Below are 18,207 nucleotides of genomic sequence, written 5' to 3' on the forward strand. Positions count from 1 at the left end.
GGTTAGGTGGGTTCGGGGGGCCTGAAAAAAAATCTTGCACCAGGGCCTTTGTTCCCTAGGTCCGCCACTGTACACAAGCATAATGTAACAAGACAGGTGATGTATACTATTTTCAGTAGTAACATGTTTACCAACTTAGGCTCGTTCTCCCATAGAGAAGGATGGGGGCTGCGTACTAATCACACGCAGCACCTGTGCTTCCCGGGAGCTGCTCGATACGCCCTGCACACAGCACGGAGCTGTACGTGTTGGCCGATTACAGTGTGAATGAGGCCTTACAGTAACAAGTTTGATCATGAACTATTTTGCCTGTAACTAAAATAACGGATAACTAAACCCAATACTATAGTGCAGCTTACCGGTCCTCAGATATGGTGGTTGCATTTGTTTTCTTTCTTCAGGCTATGGACATTTTTGGCAAGCCCATAAAAATTCCTGTTGATCCTTCTACAGATCCTGGTAATCTCCTGTGCACATAACTAAAATAACAGTGTTTTGTAATCAGCTTTCCCAGCTATTTTTTTGTAAATAACAAAACAATTGCCCTATATGTATGAAGATTGAGGGCCAACGATGTTTGTAGTCCAAAAGTAAGACAGCAGTCTAGGCTGACAACACTACTCCTCTATGGATACAGTACAAGGGAGCAAGTGTTGTCAGCCTAGGATAGGACAGCCTAGGATAGTGCGTTACTGCGGGATCACCAGGAAAATGAATAGAAGAAAAGGGGGAAAAACAGAAAAAGAAAACGAATGCATCCCCACATCTAAGGGCCGGTAAGCAGCACAAGATTAAATTTTTGTTTTCGGGTGCACTTTCATTATCAAAGAATAAAGACTACACACCTGACAAGATCAATGGTTTTATACTCCACCTTTGCTGAAAGTGAGCTCCCCTGTAGTGATTGCATTTTTCTTGTCTGGTGAAAAGGGCCATCTCAAGCCAAAGGAATATGTTTCAAGTTATAGCTTCCATAAGTTTTTAGCTTCAGAAACACATCGCTGATTTTAATGTTATCTTTCACAAACCAGTAGAAAATTAGAACAGTTGTTCCAAGTTTTTTTAATAGCTTCAAAGGTAACATGGAGGCTGCCTTTGCTGCTTTACATTCTGAAAATGTTAGTTGCTTGGCTGTCATTTTGACCACCTTTTCTCAACCCTTTTAAGGTGCCCATACACTGCTCGATTCTCGTACGAGAATCGCGGGAAATCCCGCGATCGTACGAGAATCGAACAGTGTGAACGAAGACGTGCGACCGTTTCTAATGTACGGTCGCACGTCTTTTGTCTAAGGAGCATGTTAGAAAACCGGCCGAAGGGGGGGCGTGGCCGACTGAGGTGGAAGATGGCCGCATAGGAGAAGTGCTCCGGCTCCGTATCTGCAGCAGAACATAGTGACACGGCATTAGGGAACGCCAGCACTTGATTTTCGTCTTCACATCTTCCTTAACCCTCTGAGAAGAAGATGAACAAAAGAAAGCACAAAGGCGGACCGCGGAAACGGACGGATTTCTTCAGGACAGCGGCGCCTCAGGGCCGGCAGAAAAATGGCGCCGTCCCGCGCAGCAACACTGTCCTCCTCAGCCCATAAGAGCGGGAACGGAAAGCAGCCTATGACATCTACTACAGCCCTGGATGACAACTCAGGCAGTGCTGGATCATCTAATCAGGGCAGCCCAGAGAAACATAAATCGAAGAGGGCTACCCCAAACTCCAGAGAAAGGGAGGTAAGCGGTGACTCTCCTTCCACTAATGACGACATAGCTGACATGCCTGATGATCACAATACGTTACTTGATGCATACCCCACATCTAACCAGCCAGTTATGGACACTAACTTAAAAGATATGCTCCTGTCCCTCCGTAATTCACTACATGAAGACTTTACATCTCTCATTAACAAATTTACTGAGGAGCTTAATGATTTGGGAGACAGGGTGGATTTCATGGAAACCAAAATGGGCGACTACGCAGAAGCGCATAATGAGCTTGTGGATGCCCATAAGACTACGGCAGAGGAGATCCCCCACCTCAAAGATAAAATGGCGGATATAGAAGATCGAGCCCGTCGAAATAATGTCAAGATCAGAGGGGTACCCGAAACAGTATCATCTATTTTTCCAACGCTCAAAAAAAAAAGGGAGGAGTACTCATAGCCATTAAGGATTCAGTTTCCTTTACACTTAGATCTGTTGAATCAGATCCGAATGGTCGGTATCTTATTTTGATATGTGATATTAACTCTACTACTTATACTATAGTGAATGTGTATGCACCTAACGCACAACAGATACCATTTCTCAAAAAGCTAATTTCCAGAACTAATACGATACGCCAGGGACGTCTTCTTCTATGTGGTGATTTTAATGCCATTCTAGATGCATCTATGGATGTATCAAATCCTAAAACATCCCGGAGACCATCCTTGTCTAAAGTAATACTCAGGGAAGAACTTTATGACGCCTGGAGGTGTCTACATCCATCCGAAAAAGACTACTCTTTTTTTTCTACACCTCACGCATCATATTCAAGAATAGACCTATTCCTGGTAGACATATGGCTACTACAAAAAGTGAAAGCCGCACAGATCCATAATATCTCATGGTCAGACCATGCTCCTATTACCCTCACAATTGCAGATCGAGGCCATTTATCGACCACTCTGCTATGGAGAAAATATACATCTTTATTTTTCTCTAAAACTCATGGACCCTTAATAGAGACACAGCTGAAGGAATATTTTTTGATCAACGATCAATCCACTGATGATCCATTTGTAGTATGGAATGCTCATAAAGCATTTATAAGTGGGGTCCTGATCCAATTGGGTGCCAGGGAGAAAAGGAGAAGGACGCAGCAGTTTGATACCCTAACCAAACGTATTAAATTACTAGAAATGGCTCATAAAAACTCTTTGGATGCGTGTGTCCTTGTAGAATTACTGGAGGCTAGGAAAGAGTTGCAGGACCTACTCCTCACTAATCATACATGGCAGTTAACTAGACTTAATGCTACCTATTACCATCAGGGAAATAAGGCTAGTAAGTTATTAGCTAATAAAATTAAATATCAAAAAACAAAATCCAGAATAGCCTGCATAGCCTGCATAGTACACCCACGTACTCGGCAGAAACTATACAACCCTAGAGATATGGCAGAGGCTTTCCAATCTTTCTACTCTTCACTTTATAACCTGAAAAAGGACTCTAATACTGCCCAACCAAACTTAGTCGCAATTGAGAGATTGTTACAATCGTTAAACCTTCCTAAACTAGAGCCGGAGGTCCTGTATGGTTTGAATGCCCCATTTTCAATAGAAGAGATAAAACAATCGATCACTAAATTACCGCTTAATAAATCCCCAGGGGTAGATGGTTTTTCCAGTGAGTACTACAAGGTTTTTCCAGTGAGTACAAGTCCTATCAGGAGATACTGCTCCCTCACTTACAATCGATATTCAACTCTGCTGCGTCCTCCTCCTTTTTCCCTCCAGAAATGTTACGATCTGTTATTGCTACGTTACCCAAGCCAGGTAAGGAGCCGGCTCATACTGAAAATTACAGGCCTATATCCCTCATTAACACGGATATCAAATTATATGCTAAACTTATTGCAGAGAGACTGCTGCCTATTACTCCTTCCTTAATTGGCCCAGACCAGGTAGGTTTCGTTAGAGGGCGCCAGGCTCCTGACGGGACCCGGAGAATGCTTAACCCTATTAGATACATAGAGGTGTGGAGAATGCCTTCCCTGCTTCTAGCGGTGGATGCAGAGAAGGCATTCGACCGTATTCATTGGGGATACATGTCTTCAGTTCTTGAACATTTTGGTATGGGGGGTAGCATACTCTCGGCAATACTAGCATTATACACCAAGCCATCAGCCCAGGTCTACTCATCCAATATGCTATCCACCCCATTCACCATAACGAATGGAACGAGACAAGGCTGCCCACTTTCGCCAATAATCTTTTCCCTTATTATGGAACCCTTAGCAGTGTCTATTAGAAATAACCCTCTAATATCAGGGATCAGGATAGGATCACATCTCCACAAAATTGGCCTTTTCGCGGATGATATCATCCTCACACTGTCAGAGCCGGCTTCTTCACTGGCCGAGGTGCAAGATACATTACAAATGTTTGGTGAGTTATCATACTATAAAGTCAATACTGGGAAATCTCTGGTACTGCCGATTAATATAAAAAAAGCCGTTTTGAGTAATATGCAAGCAATATATCCGTACACGTGGGCTAAGTCACAGATTCCATATCTGGGTATAAAACTTACATCCCCATCCCATCATACTTTTAAGAGTAATTTCTTACCCCTTCTAGAGTGTGTGAAATCTGACTTGGCCCGTATGGCTAAATTCGAGTTGTCATGGATAGGCTGGATCTCGTCCTTCAAAATGTTCGTACTTCCCAAAATTTTATACTTTTTCCGAACCATTCCAATTGTACTTCCCTCATCCTTTTTCCAACAGATGCAGCGTTTCCTTGACGAATATGTGTGGCAAGGCAAGAAAGGCAGAGTGCAACGCACGACTATGTGGCGACACAAACGTAGAGGGGGGATGGGACTCCCAAATCTAAGGCATTATTATTATGCTTCACTGTTGGATCAACTTTGTTTCTGGTTCCACCCATCACCGAATAATCTATGGTCCAATATGGAACAACAATTTATTAATAGTAGGGATCTCCCAGCTTGGTTAATTGCACATTCCTTAAATAGATCACTCCTACCCAGTGCATACCCTTCTCTTTTGTCCTCCCTGAAGGCCTGGCAGTACCTAATTGATAAATCCTTTTCACATTCGCCTAAAACGAATATACCAGTTCCACTTACTTCATACGAGATCCTCATACCACACCTGAATCTCTCTTCATGGGAGGAAAAGGGACTTTGCCATTTGCCTTCCTTATACTCCCTCTCCCATCCTATGGACCAATATCGCTTAATGCAGATCTCCCACTTAAAGAAGACTAATAACAACAAATCCCTTTCCGTCCATTCCGGAGCGTGGGATATATTTAATTCTAATAGGCTTCGTAAGGAGGGGGACATCCAAATTCTATGCTATACTGCAAGATGATCTGAGTTTTAGTAAAACTTCACATATCCTCAAATGGGAAGCTGATCTAAAATTGACTGTATCAGCCCGACAATGGGAAGTAGCAATTAAAGACAATTCATCTCATTCATGGTGTATAGATCATTGGGATAATGCCCAGAAGATACTCACTAGATGGTATCTTACCCCATATAGACTATCAAAAATGTACCCAACATCCTCACCCCTGTGCTGGCGTAATTGCGGCCAAATAGGCACCTTATCCCATATATTTTGGTCCTGTAATGGACTTACAGTCTTATGGAGCTCAGTATCTGACCTCTTGATTGAATATACAAAAATCGATTCCCTGCTGTCACCCGAGATGGCGCTATTAAGTATCAATATTGATAAGTATCCCATCAAGTATAGATCAGTGGTTATGCATATTTTATTCTCAACCAGAATCCTCATAGCCCGAAATTGGAAATCCTCTACTATTCCGACCATTTCGGATATTGTCCATAGAGTGTCCTCAAATTGTCGTTATGAAAGATTAATAGCATATAGATTGAATTCAGGGAAATTGTTCCACAAAAGATGGGACACCTGGATCCAATTTTCCAAATTAGATAATTAAAGTAAAATTATAGTTTGACATTACTATGTTTTATAATGTGCCTTGATATAACTGAATGAGCATCCATGGCTCCTCTCTACTGTCCTTTCTACCTTTTTATCCCCTGTCCTCCCTTACCTGTCTTGCGTTCTCTTCTCTTCCCATGCTTATCCAACCTTCCATCCTTGCCCTACCCATAGTACTTCCCCTTAGTATTCCTTTCTGCAACAACATGCATTCTAATTTTGTAAGTGTTAAACAATATATCAGCTCCCGATTTACAGTACTCAAGTTGAAGGCTTGGTTATAGTTTGGTTCCAGTGAGCCCAATTGTTTCCTACATATGTAAAATTGAATCGGAGTTATTTTAAATTTCATTAGACAATGCTGTATATGTCTCATAGTTACTACTTTTGTAATTGAGTATACATAATAGAAAGTAATCATCAATGTATGTGTTGCAGATGTTAAAAACCTTTAATATTTAAATAAAAATTTATGAGCAAAAAAAAAAAATCCCTGTTCTTCCCCATTCTGATGCTCGGTTTGAACTTCAGCAAGTCGTCTTCACCGCATCTAGATGCCTAAACGCATTGAGTCGCTGCCATGTGATTGGCTGATTAGCAATGTGTGTTACCAAGCCATTGAACAGGTGTACCTAATAAAGTGGCCGGTGAGTGTATGTAACAGTCCTAATCTACTGCAGGGATCACTTACCTGTGTGTAATGATACAGGCTGAGTAACTGGGCCAATGCATGGGTTGTATGGAAAGTTGTGTCACCAATAAAACCAACCACTTCCCCATATTCCCTACAGGAATAATTAGGAGCTTCCAGCTTTTCTCCAGACAATATCTGTAGCGTATATCCCAAGGTGTTTTTTGGATGATCACAGGTATCCAATATATGATAGCCTAGGGTAACGTTAGGCAGAAGATCGGGGTTCTTGTTAATCTCATCAATGGCAAAAATTATCGTCAAGATGCTTTTGTACTCGTTAAGGTTAAGCCTGGAAGACATCAAAAGTTTTTCAAACGATATAGATAGATAGATAGATAGATAGATAGATAGATAGATAGATAGATAGATAGATAGATAGATAGATAGATAGATAGATAGATAGATAGATAGATAGATAGAAGCTTCGTAAGGAGGGGGACATCCAAATTCTATGCTATACTGCAAGATGATCTGAGTTTTAGTAAAACTTCACATATCCTCAAATGGGAAGCTGATCTAAAATTGACTGTATCAGCCCGACAATGGGAAGTAGCAATTAAAGACAATTCATCTCATTCATGGTGTATAGATCATTGGGATAATGCCCAGAAGATACTCACTAGATGGTATCTTACCCCATATAGACTATCAAAAATGTACCCAACATCCTCACCCCTGTGCTGGCGTAATTGCGGCCAAATAGGCACCTTATCCCATATATTTTGGTTCTGTAATGGACTTACAGTCTTATGGAGCTCAGTATCTGACCTCTTGATTGAATATACAAAAATCGATTCCCTGCTGTCACCCGAGATGGCGCTATTAAGTATCAATATTGATAAGTATCCCATCAAGTATAGATCAGTGGTTATGCATATTTTATTCTCAACCAGAATCCTCATAGCCCGAAATTGGAAATCCTCTACTATTCCGACCATTTCGGATATTGTCAATAGAGTGTCCTCAAATTGTCATTATGAAAGATTAATAGCATACAGATTGAACTCAGGGAAATTGTTCCACAAAAGATGGGACACCTGGATCCAATTTTCCAAATTAGATAATTAAAGTAAAATTATAGTTTGGCATTACTACGTTTTATAATGTGCCTTGATATAACTAAATGAGCATCCATGGCTCCTCTCTACTTTCCTTCCGACCTTTTTATCCCCTGTCCTCCCTTATCTGTCTTGCTTTCTCTTCTCTTCCCATACTCCTCCAACCTTCCATCCTTGACTCAGGGAAATTGTTCCACAAAAGATGGGACACCTGGATCCAATTTTCCAAATTAGATAATTAAAGTAAAATTATAGTTTGGCATTACTACGTTTTATAATGTGCCTTGATATAACTAAATGAGCATCCATGGCTCCTCTCTACTTTCCTTCCGACCTTTTTATCCCCTGTCCTCCCTTATCTGTCTTGCTTTCTCTTCTCTTCCCATACTCCTCCAACCTTCCATCCTTGCCCTACCCCTAGTACTTCCCCTTAGTACTCCTTTCTGCAACAACATGCATTCTAATTTTGTAAGTGTTGAACAATATATCAGCTCCCGATTTACAAAAGTTAAAGGCTTGGTTATAGTTTGGTTCCAGTGAGCCCAATTGTTTACTACATGTGTAAAATTGAATCGAAGTCATTTTAAATTTCATTAGACACTGCTGTATATGTCTCATAGTTACTACTTTTGTAATTGAGTATACATAATAGAAAGTAATTATCAATGTATGTGTTGCAGATGTTAAAAACCTTTAATAAAAATCTATTATGGAAAAAAAAAAAAGCAAACCAGCCTAAAATCGTAAGATTTTCGGCTCGTTTGAACGGTGCTCGGGAGACAAATGCCGAACGCGCACACTGCCCGTTCAGCATTGCGGTCATCGGAAACACGCCCCTCAGAGGGGCGGGCTTGCGATGATCGAGAGTGCGATCTGCCTGTCCAAGATGGGCAGATCGTACGGTTTTTTGATCACTTTACAACCATCGCAAGACTAAGGTCTTGCGATGGTTGTACAGTGTATGGCCACCTTTAGCCACTGACCTGAAATAAGCCTGCAGAAAAGGCCCTCTTACTGTACTCTGACAACAAACTTGTTCCAGGTCAATGAGTTAAAAAAATACTGAATCCAAGGGGTCAAAGTGATAACCAGACAACTAGCATCTTCAGAAGAAGTTCAGCATTGGTAGCAGAAAAGGTGCTTTGCCTGAACACGGCAGATAAACATGTTAATTTAATCACCCTTCCCCAGCAGCTTATACTTACCTTCCTTTGATTGCCTAACTGCTTCATTGAGCTTCTGGGAGAAGAGGAAATCACTATGCTAGGCCTCATTCACATGAGAAATGGCCGGCATGTACAGCTCCGTGTTGCATGCATGGCCGCATCGGGCAGCTCCCGGGAAGGACAGGTGCTGCGTGTGATTAGTACGCAGCCCCAGTCCTTCTCTATGGGACTACGCGGCCGTACGCCGCCCTACGCTCACCCCAAGTGCAGGTCCGTACGGGTGCGGGTGTCCCGGCTCGGACGCAGACAGGATCCATCCTAAAGTTGCCCATGCACCTTGCGATTATCTTTCGGAAATCGAACATGAACGCGTTTTCGAACGATAATTGACCAGTTGATGGGAAGTGAACGGTCACAATTGCTGTACAACTGGCAGAATTTCCTTGATCAGGCTGGAAAACTTTTTTAGAATCATATGAAAATCGATGGATTAGTGGCGTTTTCGGACGAAAAAAATAGCAACATGAACACTGCACATGCGCAAACGAAAATCCGTTCTGTCGATCAAAGAATTTCGGTCAGCTAGTATTGCTAACAAACGATAAATCTAAATCGACATTGGCCTGTGCATGATGGGGTATTCCAGCAGAAATTGGAACGAAAGCTCGATGAGAGCACGAAAGAAATCGAACAATAATCTCAAGGTATATGGCCAGCTTTAGTTACAACTCAATCAAGTATTATCTAACACAGGTCTATGGACTCCTCATTAGTGATGGGCTCGGGCGTGTTCACAGCTCCATGTGCCGAGCCCGCCAGGAAGCTGACAGCGTCGCAGCGCCAATCACAGGCACTGAGACATTTCCCGATCTCTGCAGCTGCGGACCGGGAAAAAAGTACCTGTATTTGGCGCTGCGCGCTGTCAGCTTCCTGGCGGGCTCGGCACGTGGAGCTGCGAACATGCCTAAGCCCATCCTTACTCCTCATGTGACCTTGCTAATTGACACTGAGCCTATTACATGCAGTGAGTTCCATGCTCCCAGGTATTTCCTCCTGCACTCGAAGTTAAACGGAATAGCGGGGGAGCAAAAGAAAGGCAAACCACAAGTTTGCTTTAAAATAGTATTGTAGTCTTAAACTTTTTTCAGTAATTAATCCAGATCAAAGATGTATAGATTGCACAGCAAAGTATTTCTTTAAATCTTTGCACAGTCATCACGCCTCTAAAGAGCTGACTCCAACTCTCTAAGCGTCCCTGAATGCTAGGAGCGAAAATAAAGATCTCACCCAATTCTTGGTCCTGCCTTGCTGCTACACTGGTCCCCACAGCCTCTCTTTCTCCATGTCGTTATCACGTCTAATATAGATCTATTAGACGTGAAGACGCTGAGGAACATACCACAGCAGGAGAGGAGGTGGAAAGAGATGAGCGATCACTGCTACAGGATTGAGGATCAGGCGAGTATTTCTTCTTTATTTCCTAGAGAAAAAACTAAATCCTGGAGATCTTTTTTAATGTGTGAGAAATATAGGTTTCTCCTAACTTTCTGTTTGAGCTGACAACACAGTGGGGGACATTTATCAAATCTGTTGCAAGGCAAATCAAAGCTAAACAGAGACGGAGGTGTGAGACAGAGCAGGGTTACAGCTTGATTAATAAATTCCTTCCTCAGCTGCTCTGAAGTAGCACTAAGACAAAATACATCCTGACCCTGACCACTTCTAAAGAAGAACTATGAGGCAAGTGATTTTCACTCAGCCTCATAATCTGAGACGACCTGCGACAATGAAACTGTCACAGGTCGGTTCAGTAGATCGGGAAGTGAGCGAACACATACCGTCGCTCGCTCACTTCTCGATCTATCCCTGCAGAGAGCCGTGACTGTCACTCACGGCTCACTGCAGGGATTCCCCCCCCTCCCCTGTCCGATCCTTCAACCCTGACTGGTGGAATGGACTGGGGAGGGGGCGGGTACAGCTGGCTCTGCCTCTAGATAGGCAGAGCCAGCTGTCACTCACACAGCTGGGTGGATCCAGACAGCATTGTCGGGATCCGTTCCGGCTGCGGCGTCTCAGTATACCGCGAGTTGTAGCTTGCGGTATACTGAGCTTTGGGTTCAGGAACCCCAAATGGAAATAGATCCGACCGTCATGGATCGCCTCGGTACGCAATCCGGGCTGGTCGCAATCAGGCAGCGGCGGCGGCCTCTAAACAGGCAGATTAGACGACTGCTTCCTCCTCGCTAGGACCCCGAGAGGCCCCTGCGATTGGCCGTCTAATATGCCTGTTTAGAGGTCACTGCCGCTGCCTGATTGTGGGTTGTGACCTGCACGGATCGCGTACTGACTACAGAGGCGATCTTGGATGTTCGGATCCCCTGTGAGAGCCGCACAGGCTTCCCCCCTTCCCTCGTGAGAGCCAAACAACCCCCCTGGGAGCTGCACAGCCCCCCCATCCCGAGAGCCATACAAACCCCCCTAGGAGCTGCACAGGCCCCCCCATGGTATTATTCTGCGTTGCTGAATAATGTATTGCTGTGATTTGTTGTCTTCTATAGTAGGCGTTATTCTGCATTGCTGTATAATGTATTGCTGGGATATATAGTCTTCTATAGTTGGTGGTATTCTGTATTGCTGTATATTGTATTGCTGGGATTTGTAGTCCTCTAGTTGGTGGTATTCTGCATTGCTGTATAATGTATTACTGGAATGTATTGTCTTCTATAGTTGGTTGTATTCTGCATTGCTGTATATTGTATTGCTGGGATTTGTAGTGCTCTATGGTTTGTGGTATTCTGCATTGCTGTGTAATGTATTGTTGGGATTTGTAGTCTTCTATAGTTGACGGTATTCTGCATTGCTGTATAATATATTGCTGAGATTAGTTCCTTTACAAGTTGGAGTCAGTGGCAGAGCTACCAGGGTCACAGCGGTCACAGTTGTACTGGACCCTGGTGCTCCATCACTGACTCCAAGGTGTAGAAAGACTGTTCTCTTGCATTGTGCTGCATGACATGTACCTTAGTAGCACACTGCAATGGAACACTTCACTCATTAGCACAGTACAAAGGTACATGTCACTCTGTAGTTTAGGTAAAACCTCGTGTATTATATTTTTCTTCTAAGATTTAAGCACATAATTAGTTCAGGCAGTGGTATAAAGTGTTTTCTGAAAGAAATCATCAGTATTCAGGTCCAAGTGCTGGGTTGTCACTTTGAGATGCATAAGTTGGTTTAGTGATGCAGTTTGGGCACTCAGGCTCAAAAAGGTTTGCCATCACTGCCCTAACCCCATAGTTCTCCTTTAATTATGCATCTGTTTAGAATGAAAATCTATCGGCATCCTCAGTAATAAATCTGTCTCCGAACTTCGCAAACTGTCATACTGGTCTGCCCAGGAATACAGATTCACAGAACTGTAAAACTGCCGCAGAGATTTTGGTGAATGAGAGGCAGACTGCGTTGCAACTAATTGTGTCTCTAATTTGCTAGATATATGTTCCCCATTGTCTTTGGAACTCTGAAATTTTAAGCACTGGTGTCAGCCCTGCCTATTTTATTTCCAATAGATTACAAAGAACACTCACATTTATCTCTGCTCCCTTTCCTTTTTCTCTCTAGCACTCCTATTTGTGCACAGAATGGTATCCGCTCACAAGATTTCCGGCAGAATCAACATGTACGTTTGCACTTTTTAAACAGATATAACAAAAACTTTAACTGTTATATTTAGCAGACCAAAAGGGAGGAAATAAGAGAAGTTTATTGTTAGGGTTTACATACACTTCAAGGACAATAAGAAATGGTCCTAAATAATTATCTATCCTTATAGATTAGTTTATTTAAAGAATCAGTCCAGTTAAATGTGATCTATACTACAAGCATACTAACAAATTGAGGTATGGCTTTAGTGAACTGTTTTAGAAGAAATCCATGAGAGGGGATGTGTAGCTGCTACAGTCCTTGACGTTGACTTTGCCAAAGTATTCTAACGTATACGGCTTGATAACTGTGACTATCAGGCCTCGTAATGTTTGCCTTCTGCTAAGGAATTTCTTTTTTTCGGCATGAATCTTTGACACATGATGACCTGTCATTTTTTTCCCATTGGCTCATTATTAACACCTAAAGATACAGGTCATTTATGAGATCATATAAAATGTTATGAATCACCAGTGGAACACAAGACACCACACCCCTAATTTTAACAAAATGACACAAGCAGTATTTAGTGGGGCTTTTAAGGTGTCATAATGAGAGGAATAACACATAATTGTCAAATAAAACGTACATTCTTATTTATGTAACGTAGAAACATACAGTGATTAAAACAATACAAAACTAAAGTCTGTATCAACAGAGATTCCCTTTCGCAACATTATAAGTTATGATTTAACGGCATCACACGTCCCTGGACCACACAGACAAATTATATATATTGTAACAAGGACACTCCACTGTAGTCCAGGTAAGTCAAGGAAACACAGTTTATTGAAAGGGCAAACACAAAATAGCTTGAAACAGCAACATAAGACGGTCTTTTAGCTTCGCTCCGTAGCTTTCCACAGCTTCAAGACACTCATGCTTGCTCACCCCATGTAGTATGCTGCAAGGGGGGGGGGTGATTCGAGAGAGTCGTTGTCCCTGGGCTGCACCCATAGTTCTGGTGCGGAAAAAGGATGATGTTAAAAGTCAATTACGTGTGATTCTCTCTTTGAAGCCGCCACACCCTAAACCCGCTTACATGTGGCCATGGAGGTGATTGGAACACCTGATTCCAATGATTTGGAGGGGTGTCCCAATACTTTTGGCAATATAGTGTATTGACAAAAGTATTACACAAATCAATTAATTAAACTTTATCAATTTATCTTAAAGCAATGCATCAAGCATATTAAATAATCATGATTCATAATTATGCCATGGGTCCATCCTTCTCCGCGTTTCGCCGGAGCTTCCTCAGGAAGATAAGAGGCTGCCTATAGTAATTATCTAGTAAAAAAGTACACAAATGACTACATCAAAAAACCTTATCCAACAAAAAATACACAAATTAAAAAAACAAAACTCAATACATATAATTAAATAGATACCATATTATAAAAGATTCAATGGTAAGTGAATCCACATTCACAGGGAACATTCCCCACCACCCGGGGCACAGCAAGGGACATGCAGGGAAAGCAGGGCAGGAGGGATACAATGACCATCCATAAGTACCTATAAGAGATGTGCGATATCTCACTTAACATTGCCATGTCTACATTTACATATGAAGGGGCTCCCAAATCTCATAAGGGGCAAAGGGAGATCAGTTGAGAAGAGACTTGGCCCTGGGGGAAGAATGCCCTGTAGCAAAATCAATAGATTTATTAGAAAAAAATCCACACCAAAGGACTGAGATTGCTAGACCTTGAGCTCAAACCTTATGAAGGGAAATCTATACTGAGGGCAATTTGTAGATTGCCTCCTGAGTGAATGATAGTAGCTGCCTGTCCGCCTTTCACTTTAGTACTATGTGAATTACTAACCTGAAACAAACATGCAGCAAAGAGTCAGGGCTTCTGATCTGCATTTATGTGCCAGATCAGTAACTTAGAAACTGCTGAAATTGGGATAAACATGGCAGTGAAGCAACTAGTATTATTCCTAGGGAAGGACAGCAAAGGTGGCCAGCATATTTCTCTTATGATAGGTTTCTTATAGGAAGGAAAGGCTCTTTCTTGCCTCAGATGAATGCATATTTTTGATCTGATGATACTACTGTCAGGAAGAGGGTAGCAGGGGCATATCCTACCTATACTGGCTTGGGTACAGGAAAGAAACTGAAATCCAAGCATCTGGCAATACTAAAAGAAAACTGGAAAGACTCACTATTGCGTATCCTTAAACAACGGTAAGTACTCAATACAAGAAAAAAACCTGAAGCAGTTCTCTTTACCATAATAGAATGAACTTACCAGAACATGATCTGGAGGAGAAATAAGCTGCTAACACTTGTAACAAATGAAGCCAATGGAGAAAACAATGTTTGTTGGATAGAACTGATCCTGATTTACTGATCCTGATGGAAACATTTGGTAAGCTGAGTTATAAGGCATCAGCCAATAGTACACACTCCGAAGATCCACACACAAAGAAGGTTTTGAATACTTGTGGGATCAGAAAGAAAGTGCACAGCCTGGAGTGTTTCTTGTTTTTCAGATACACCCTTATATACCTAGATATTAAGCAATTGAGCTGCAAGTTAGAAAATGACTTGCTAAACTATTGCTAGACTTGCCAAGCTTCACAATTTTGCTGCACAATTACAGCAAGTCTGCATTGCAAGCAGGGGCGTCCCGCGGCTGGGTGACACCCGGAGCGGTTACCGGGTGTCACCCCGCCAATAGTGTTACCCGGGTGCGGGCCGCACCCCCCTTGTGACGCCACTGATTGCAAGTCTCCAGATCAATGTGCTTTGCAGAGCTCTTGTTCTACACTTGCAGAGCTCTTGCTAAGACCTGCAAGACTCTTGCTGTAGACTTGCCAAGCAAATTTGCTACAAATTCAAAAATTGTCAACTAGAACTTGTGCTGCAAGTGTTCTGCAAGTCTTCAACCAATATGTCATGTACGCCCGGTCCGAACCCGCTGTACGTCAATCCCACGTGACCATACACAAGTCTGAACCGAGCGTGAGTGTCACAATGACGTGGCGATACCACTCTCAGCCTCACCCTGCGCAGAGATTACCCCAACCTGTCCGTCTGTCGTCCACCTTGACTGCCTTTAGGCATTCCCTAAAGACTCATCTCTTCAGGGAAGCCTATCCCACCTCAACCTAACCGCTCAACCATCACGTTCTCAAACAAGTCATTCCCACACAACTCCCTCCTCATGTATCACTTCCCCCTCCCTTTTAGATTGTAAGCCCTCACGGGCAGGGCCCTCCTTACCATCTTGTCTTGATTTGTATTGTGATTGCAACGTCTTCCCTATATTGTAAAGCGCTGTGCAAACTGTTGGCGCTATATAAATCCTGTATAATAATAATAATAATAACTTGCCAGGAATGTGTTCAGCAAGTTAACAAGAATTAAGAATTACAATTTATCCCAGCCACAAGTTTGTGGCAAGTTAAACTTGCTATGTGGGTATGCATCTAGAGTCCTTTCCCCCGATCCCCCTACCTGCAATACATGCATCCACCATCCTTGGTCCCCTCCATCTCCACTACATGTCTTGGCTTCTACAATCCTCTCCAGATCTGATGCATCCGCCAACCCTCAACATCTTGCAGTCATAAATGGTCAAACATTTGCTAGTATTCAAATAAAAACGAAAAAAAAAACCTGCAATAGAAAGTGTGCATTACTATGTGTGAATAATTATACTATACACATTTTGCTCTAGTTGCTAAGTCTGTTCAGAGATAATGTGGACTTTTACATGTTCTCAGGAACTCCTGCTTAGGTAAAGGGGCACACACCATCCCAAAAAATGAAGGTAGGTGGTGAGGTCTGTATTAAGCTGGCCAATAGGGGACAAAAACAGGAAAATTGTATTTCATACTTACCGCAATTTTCCTTTCCTGACTAGCTCCGTGGCAGCACAAAATGGGATGGCCCCGCCTCCCTACCATTTGTGTGCTACCATGGAGCTGTCAGGGAAAGACAATTCTGACACAAACCCCATCCCTTAGCCTTACGGACAGTGCCTGCTGATTTTCCTCAAGATTTAATGAATTACGGTTGTAATGACCATGACCCCATACAAACTGAACAGCCACACAAGATGCGGTGGGGGGGATGTTCAAATGCAAAACAGGACCGGGCAATTCTATGCTATGTCAGTGCTAAAAAACCCTATTGGTTTTTTTTCTTATCATCCAGTGACACTATATTGAAGTAAATGTGACTTTCACCCAACAATCCCTGGTGAATGAATTACTGTCACTTAACCAACATGCACATGGAATATTTACCTTCAGTGAAAGTTTGGTGAATGTCAGATTGTTTTATAAAGTCCCCCACCCATTCCCAAAAGGGACAGGCAGGCAGTGGGTGTGCATGTGATCACGTACACTGAGTGACCAGATTATTATGACCACCTGATGTTTGTAGGCAAATTAGCTATAATTCCGCGCTGAAGTTGCTAGAGGGCCAGACCATTATAAATAGGGAAGCAGGTTGTTTACCACGACAGTAGAAGTGATTTTTTTCCGAAGAAATGGGTAAGCAACGCAATTTAACAGCCTTTGAACGTGGGATGATTGTTGGCGCTCGGAGCCATGGAGCGAGTATCAGCAAAATAGCAGAATTCGTAAAAATGTTCAAGAGCAGCTGTTGTTAAAGTGTTTAAAGACTGGACTGTCAGCCGAAAATCTGGGTCTGAATGTGCGAATTGTGGCCGTCAGCGACTAGTCAATGTTAGGGCAGAACGGAGAGTGGCAAGACTGGTACAAGACAACAGAAGGGCAACAGTGCAGTTTCAGATTCCTCGCATCACCTTTCAACATCTCGTGGAGTCACGAGGCGGCCCAACGAACTCATCTCGTGGAGTCATCTCGTGGCCCAACAAAGTACTGATGGGGTTGTGATAATAATCTGCCCACTCAGTGTATATCTGCCTGCAGCCACGTCCTCCTATAAGGAAGAACCAGCTGCTGCTCGCATGTACACACAGCACCTGTTCCTTCCAGAATTGGGTCATTTTACGGATGTACATGCTCTACGGACGTGCACGCCTGTCTGAATGAACCCTTAGGCAACTCAAAACTATGCAAAAAAAAACATATAATGCATGTTTTTTAGGTGACCCAGCTGAAGGCTTTGGGGCCAAAAAGGTGTGGTCCTGCTAGAAAAGAAGCTCCTGTATGTTTTCCAACTTCAAGCTACAAGTGATAGGTGACCCAACATCCCAGCCAGACGTTCCAAGTGTCTCCCGCTATACGATGGCGGCTCCCTGAAAAACATTTTATCCTGGAAAGTTTTACTCTGCTCCATATAGCAGAGTAAACCTTTCCAGGATCCCCTGCTATCTTTTTTTTTTGTATTCTGACAATGACCGCCGACAGCCATCAGAATAAAAAAAGAACAAACAACAATTAGCAGGGGAATGAATAGCTGGGCTGCTATTGGCCATTTCAAATTGCAATAGCCAATAGCAGGCTGGCTATTGCATCCGCGCACTGCCACTGCCAATCAACAGAGAAGGAACTAAGGGAAAACTTCCGTCCGCTGTCAGAATAGAAAAACAACAGCGAATAGCAAGGGAAGCATTAGCTCCTCTGCTATCTTGTGATTCCCCTGCTATCTGCCATCATGTGGATGGAGAGGGCACCTCCCTAAAATGAGTTTTTGCTGGTTGGGATGTCTGCTTAACACTTAGGTCACAACAGACACCATTGAAATAATGGGACTTTTCAAGTTCAGCGTTGTTACGCTTTGGGAAACAGGTGACAAAATACTTAGATGTGAATGAGGGCTAAGAGAACTTTCACATATTCTAAAATGCTGCAGTGTGTATACAGGGGCGTAGATAAGGGGTGGGATAGGGGGGTCCAAACCCCCCCCCCCCCCCCACGGCGTCCCGGCCCGACCCTCCCG

The sequence above is a fragment of the Nanorana parkeri genome, unplaced genomic scaffold (assembly GCF_000935625.1).
Source record: "Nanorana parkeri isolate BGI_ZX_2015 unplaced genomic scaffold, ASM93562v1 scaffold451, whole genome shotgun sequence".
Taxonomy (NCBI): domain Eukaryota; kingdom Metazoa; phylum Chordata; class Amphibia; order Anura; family Dicroglossidae; genus Nanorana; species Nanorana parkeri.